The sequence below is a fragment of the Procambarus clarkii genome, chromosome 6 (genome assembly GCF_040958095.1).
Source record: "Procambarus clarkii isolate CNS0578487 chromosome 6, FALCON_Pclarkii_2.0, whole genome shotgun sequence".
Classification (NCBI taxonomy): Eukaryota; Metazoa; Arthropoda; class Malacostraca; order Decapoda; family Cambaridae; genus Procambarus; species Procambarus clarkii.
In genome coordinates, this window is record NC_091155.1 from 41,846,514 (window position 1) to 41,854,348 (window position 7,835).

The window sequence follows — 7,835 nt, forward strand, 5'->3', positions numbered from 1 at the left end:
CTTTATACCCATACATATACATACATATATACACACATGCATTCACATACATCTGTCTCATTTACACTGACAGGGTGAGATAGCTGATAAAGAAACTAGTGTGCAATTAAGCACTTAATCACTGAAGGTGATGAAGGTGCTTTTACAAGCTCAGGTTATATAGTTACATCATATATATACATTGAATAAATGATATATTACATGGTCAATCTTGGATACAAGTCCAATATATCATCAAGTGTTCCAGTACTCATATAGTAATTACAGAGTTCAGCATACCTTAGCCCAGGAGGACGAAAGTCAGTCAGTATGGGACATTCTACATATAATGTTCAAGAGAGTGCATGTTTTCTCTTTCACAAAGTTGACACATTGTGTACTCGACATTTGGGTTTTGAGAAAGCTGCCAGATACGTCTATATCCCAGGCGTATTCTGGCCACTATAACATCACATTGCCGGGTTCTTGTTCTATTAGTCCCATATGTGAATGCCGCCTCACGATATCTATCATAATATTTAATGCTACAACTTTCAGGTCTTTGTGAATTTGTTAGGTCGGTGAGATTTTCATTAGATATTTGTTTAAGTATTCTCTTTGTCACTGCTAATGAAACACCCATATCAATTTCTACCACTGGTTTTCTGCAGGCTGACTTAGCAAGCATATCAACAGTGTCATGCCTTGAGATGCCAACATGTGATGGTATCCATAGGAATTTAATCTCAAATCTGTTTTCTTTAGCAGCTAAAACATTCATTCGAATATCACTGACTATTTTATGGGTGTCACTACTATGTGCATTCAGTGCCAGGAGTGCACTCTGCGAGTCACAGTATATAAGTCCACTGCCTTTGTCTTTTAAAAATTCAGTGGCAAGGTATATGCCTGCAAGTTCGGTTTGAGTTGTACTTGCCCAGTCATTGACGCGCTTCATTGCTGTATGTACGAGAGAAGATTGTTCAAATATGTTAGATGCACATCCGGTACATCGTCCACCTTCTACAGAGCCGTCGGTATAGCACTGATAAACATCGTTACCCATACTCCGAGTACTTTCAGTGATGCTTTTCAGTGTTAACTGTTTTAATAATGTAGTGTGCACACTATCTTTCTTGGGCGAATTTACAAAATCAACTGATAGATCCCAGTTATCCCATGGAGTAATTGGCTGATTAATCATTAGTTGAGTTGGGTACATATTTAATATTTTGATGGAGTTGGCTACCTTGTAGAACCAATATACATAATCAGATTTCGTTCTTCTTCTATAGACCTGAGGTGAGTGCAGCATATTAGAAAGTTTAGCTTGAAACTTCATGTGTTGTCTAGATCTACTCAATGTCTTCACGCCGAAAACTGTGCTAATAGACAAAATTCTCTCACTTATGGTAGGTAATTTTAACTCTGCTCTCATATTAACTATTCTCGTGGACTTTGGAGCCCCAAGGATGAGACGCATAGCTTCATTTTGCAAGGTTTGAAGAGATTTCAGCTCTTTGTCAGTATACAGTGTGAGATGTAGAGCATTGTAGTCAATCACAGAGCGTATAAATGATACATAAAACATTCTAGCAAGTCTCATGTTAAGTCCATGATTGACACCAACAAGGACCCGCAAGGGCTTTAATCAGGGAGCTGGTCGGCCGAGCGGACAGCACGCGGGACTTGTGATCCTGTGGTCCTCGGTTCGATCCCAGGCGCCGGCGAGAAACAATGGGCAGAGTTTCTTTCACCCTATGCCCCTGTTACCTAACAGTAAAATAGGTACCTGGGTGTTAGTCAGCTGTCACGGGCTGCTTCCTGGGGGTGGAGGCCTGGTCGAGGACCGGGCCGCGGGGACACTAAAAAGCCCCGAAATCATCTCAAGATAACCTCAAGATAACCTCAAGATCTCTCCCAAAGTCTCCTCTTGAGAGAAGAAAGGTACCCAGGGTCGTTAATGGGAACACCAAGGTATCTGTAAGACTCGCAGTTCTCAAGTGCTCGCCCATCTATATGATAATTGGGTGGTGGAATACCACATGGAATGAGGGCACGAGTTTTCTGTACAGAGATAAGGAGGCCACATTCCTCAGCTCTAGTAGCAAAAGCGTCGAGCAGAACTTGCATTCTAGGCTCGGAGGCAGCCTGTAAACATATATCATCAGCATAACAAATGACAGTGTCTTCATTATTAGTTGGAAGATCTTTAATAAGTTTATGCATCAGAACGTTGAACAACAAGGGGCTGAGGTCCCCTCCTTGTGGAGTTCCCAGTTCAAAGTGTTTGCTCTCTGTGCTTTTAACACCATTAAACAAAACATATGCTGTTCGATTAGACAAATAGCCCTTTATCCATTTCAGTAATTTTCCTTGTATTCCCAGCTCGGCAAGCTGTTCCAGTATGATTTCTCTGTTTGCTGTATCAAAAGCTGCTGCTAGGTCGATGAAGACTGTTTGAGGGGACGCTTTAATATGTGCGAAGTACTCAGCAAAACAGTGTTGTGTACTGAGTCCAGGCATAAATCCAAACAGTTGGGGTGACAGGTGCCCCTGTATACGATACATGAATCGGTTAAGAACAATACGTTCAAGCACTTTGCAAACACACGATGTTAGAGATATGGGTCTATAATTATCTGAGTGTGGTTTTGGGATGGGAACAATGACACTTTGTCCAAGCATCAGGTAATACTCCTTCACGTAAACTCATTCTGTACAACATTAATAGTGGATTACCTGGTACGTGTGAGACTAATCTCAGTAGACTGTAAGTAATACCCTCCTCTCCAGGAGCAGTTGATTTTCCCATCTTTAGTGCATGATTTAATTCCCATTCAGTTACATCATTAAGGTCTGACACGTCGATAGCTGTACAGGCAAGATTGATGGTTCCCATTCAGTTACATCATTAAGGTCTGACACGTCGATTGCTGTACAGGCAAGATTGATGGTTCGTTGTCTGTTGGGGCGTGTGTCATCAAGTTTGTGCTGTATGTTAATTGGGAGTGAGTCGTAGCTCGATGCTAGTGCCCATCGATCAAGGAGGATGTTTGCTAGTTCTAGTGGGCTGTGGTGCAGCGGTTTGGCTGGGCTGCTTCTAGAGATTTTTCGTATCTTTTCCCAAACTTCAACAAGTGTTGTTTGCTCATTTATACTTTGTAGAAACTCTTCCCAATGTTTATTACGTATGACGTTGCTCATGTCTCTCACCTCTCTATTTGCAACTAGAAATGCATGCAAGTTACCTTGTGCTTTGGTTCGTTTGTACGTATCTCCAAGTTGCTTTACTCGTTCATGTTCTTTAACAAATACGGGGTCAAGGACCCACTTGGGTGGTGGTAGGTGTTGCCCACTTCTGCTAGGCTTACGACCTGTTCCCCAACACACCCATGTGTCATAGTAGGTAGTAATCGTATCAACGAGATCTCTGGAGAAGGCTTGTACATTCGTTATTGTATAATCTTGATACCATTTTGAAATACAATTAATAAAGTGGTCATGCAAGCCATATGGAATATTCATTTTCCGTCTCTGATGTCTATTAGGTACATCACACTCCACCTCATAGGAAGCGGAAACTGCATAGTGATCACTAACCAAGTGATTTACCAACGAACATTCCATCCTATCTTGCACAAGGTTTCTACCCAATACATAATCAAGTCTGCCTTCCAATAAATGAGTTTGGGTATCCGTAGTATACACGGTTAATCTGTTGTCATAAACATATTTTATAAATTTGCATCCATTATCGTTGTTAGTACTGTCCCCCAGCGTAATATGTCTAGCATTAAAATCTCTCATGTATATTGTCCCATGATTGTCTAGATCCGGGAACAATGCTACATTGAGTTTCTGGCTTCTGGCATATACGTTGAGGAATGAAAAGTGGCCTGCTGTAGTTTGTACATGAAAGTGATGGTACTGTGTGTGTACATTGTGTGACGTGCTCACAAGAATGTGCGGTAAATCACTTCTGACGTATGTTAATAGGCCAGTGGCGTTACTGTTATTATAGGATGCATACCCTCTGATCTTTGGTGGGGTTTTGTTTATAATGTTGGACGTGTATTTGGCAACAGCCAAGTACCAAATGAGAAATATTTCCCTATTGGCCTACCTACCCAATAGATAAATTGCTGACCTGGAGAGCGTGCAGAGATCCTTTACTGCTAGAATCCGCTCAGTAAAACATCTAAACTATTAGGACCGAATAAAGAGCCTAAATCTGTACTCCCTTGAGCGCAGGCGGGAGAGATACATAATAATTTACACGTGGAAAATATTAGAGGGGCTGGTCCCAAACCTGCCCACAGAAATAACATCACATGAGACCAGAAGACATGGCAGGATGTGCAGAATACCCCCGTTGAAAAGCAGAGGTGCAACAGGTACTCTGAGAGAGAACTCTATCAACATCAGAGGCCCGAGACTGTTCAACACGCTTCCACTACACATAAGGGACATAACTGGCCGACCCCTCACAGTGTTCAAGAGAGAACTATCAACATCAGAGGCCCGAGACTGTTCAACACGCTTCCACTACACATAAGGGACATAACTGGCCGACCCTTCATAGTGTTCAAGAGAGAACTATCAACATCAGAGGCCCGAGACTGTTCAACACACTTCCACTACACATAAGGGACATAACTGGCCGACCCCTCACAGTGTTCAAGAGAGAACTATCAACATCAGAGGCCCGAGACTGTTCAACACGCTTCCACTACACATAAGGGACATAACTGCCCGACCCCTCACAGTGTACAAGAGAGAACTATCAACATCAGAGGCCCGAGACTGTTCAACACACTTCCACTACACATAAGGGACATAACTGGCCGACCCCTCACAGTGTTCAAGAGAGAACTATCAACATCAGAGGCCCGAGACTGTTCAACACGCTTCCACTACACATAAGGGACATAACTGGCCGACCCCTCACAGTGTTCAAGAGAGAACTATCAACATCAGAGGCCCGAGACTGTTCAACACGCTTCCACTACACATAAGGGACATAACTGGCCGACCCCTCACAGTGTACAAGAGAGAACTATCAACATCAGAGGCCCGAGACTGTTCAACACACTTCCACTACACATAAGGGACATAACTGGCCGACCCCTCACAGTGTTCAAGAGAGAACTATCAACATCAGAGACCCGAGACTGTTCAACACGCTTCCACTACACATAAGGGACATAACTGGCCGACCCCTCACAGTGTTCAAGAGAGAACTATCATCATCAGAGGCCCGAGACTGTTCAACACGCTTCCACTACACATAAGGGACATAACTGGCCGACCCCTCACAGTGTTCAAGAGAGAACTATCAATACAATACAATACAATACAATTTTATTTAGGTAAGGTACATACATACAATAAATATTTACAAGGATTGTTTAACTTATAGGTATAGCTAGTACATACAATGCCTAAAGCCACTATTACGCAAAGCGTTTCGGGCATGATAAACTTAAATGACAAGCTTAATACTAATTGAGCATAATGAGTAGAATGAAAACAAGAAATGAAAACATAGATGAAAAAGCAGCACAAATACAATTATGTCGACAAACAGCGCTCTTTAAAGAAAAAAACAGACATTGGTTGACAATAGAAGGGTAAGGTAGGTTACAGGGAATTTATTAGGTATAGCTTCGCTTTTAACTTAAACTGGTTGAGAGAGGTACAGTCTTTAATATGGTTGGGAAGGTCATTCCACATTCTGGGCCCCTTGAATTGTAGAGCATTTCTAGTTTGATTAAGTCGTACTCTAGGAATATCAAAACTGTTTTTATTTCTGGTGTGATGCTCATGGGTTCTGATACAACCTTCTATGAAGCTTTTGAGATCAGGATTGGCATTATAGTTTAGCGTTTTATATATGTATAATACACATGAGAGAATGTGCAGTGACTTAATGTCTAACATATTCAGAGATTTAAGTAGGGGTACCGAGTGATGTCTGGGGCCAGAATTGGATATTGTCCTAATAGCAGCTTTGTGTTGAGTAATTAGAGGACGTAAGTGATTTTGGGTAGTAGAGCCCCAAGCACAAATACCATAGTTGAGATATGGATAGATAAGGGAGTAATAGAGAGTCACCAGGGCAGGGCGTGGTACATAATATCTGATCTTAGAAAGAATGCCCACAGTTTTTGAAACTTTTTTTGATATGTTTAGAATGTGTCCCTGGAAATTAAGCTTGTGGTCAATGAGAATGCCAAGGAATTTGCCATCTAATTTGTTACAAATTTGGGTATTGTTTATTTTGAGATTTATTTGATTAGAGGATTTATTGCCAAACAGAATATAAAAGGTTTTGTCAATGTTAAGGGTGGGTTTGTTGGCAGTTAGCCACAGATGGACTTTATTTAGCTCAGTATTTACTGTGGCATTTAGAGCAAGGGGATCAGGACTGGAGTAAATGAAGGTTGTGTCGTCAGCAAATAGAATTGGTTTGAGGTGTTGGGAGGCATTTGGAAGGTCATTAATGTAGATGAGAAAGAGGAGAGGGCCAAGTATGCTGCCCTGGGGAACACCAATGTTGATGGGTAGGGTGGGAGAAATTGTATTATTCACAGAAACATATTGGAGCCTGTCAGTAAGGTAGGATTTGAGGTATTGTAGGGAGTGTCCTCTGACTCCATAATGATGTAATTTAAGAAGAAGGTTTTGGTGGTTGACAGTGTCAAAAGCTTTACGCAGGTCCACAAACAACCCAACAGAGAACTCATTTTTATCAAGAGCTGTATGAATCGAGTTAAGCATACTAATAAGTGCATCGTTAGTGCTTTTTTTGGGTCTGAAGCCATATTGGCAAGGGCTAAGTATATTGAGTTTGGCTAGATATGAGTAAAGCTGCTTATAGATTAGTTTTTCAAAATTTTTTGACAAGTTTGGCAGGATAGATATAGGTCTGTAGTTGTTAACATCTGTGAGATTACCACATTTGTGGACAGGCGTTACTCTCGCTTTTTTTAGAATATCTGGGAAGGTTTGGAGTTCAAGTGACTTGTTGAAGAGCAAAGCAATAGCAGGGGCTAAAGATCTGGAGGCTTTTTTGTAAATTAAAGTTGGTATCTCCTCAAGGGCACCAGACTTGGTTTTAAGGGAAAGGATTATCTCATTGACGTCAGTGGAATTAATAGGCTTTAGGTACAGAGACTGTGGATAGTTACCTGAAAGATAGTCATTAATGTCTGTACTAACCTATCCACCGCTGCCCACTGGATGGGGGGCGGTGTAACCTATCCACCGCTGCCCACTGGATGGGGGGCGGTGTGCAGGACAAACATATCAATTGTGACACTAGCTCTCCACATATGTCAGTTGCTTAATTTAGAACCTGTACTTGAGGTCGATCTCGAACCCATTGTTGATGTGACGACTTATATTGAATTTTGTAACTAGCTCATCACGATTGTAACTTGCTTAGCTAAATGAATTGTGGGGTTCAGTCCCTGAGCCCATTATGTGCCTCTGTAACCCTTTCCACTACCGCCCACAAGATGGGTATGGGGGGCATAATAAATGAACTAAACTAAACTAGGATATCAAAGTTATTTATTTCTGGTGTGGTGATTAAGTGTTCTATTGCATCTCTCAAGGAAGAGTTTCACATGGTAGTAGTAAAACCATGGAACAGCTTACCTGGCGAAGGCGTAAATGTCAAAAACTCTGTTAACTTTTAAAGTATAGCTGGAAAAGATCAAGACTAATAGGGGGGGGACTTCGACAAGCCGCCGGCTTCCTGTCCTCGTCGATGTCACTAGTGGTAAACTCTACTACTGGCCCTCAGGTAAATTCAGGTAAAATACACTCGGCACCCAGATATACCAAAG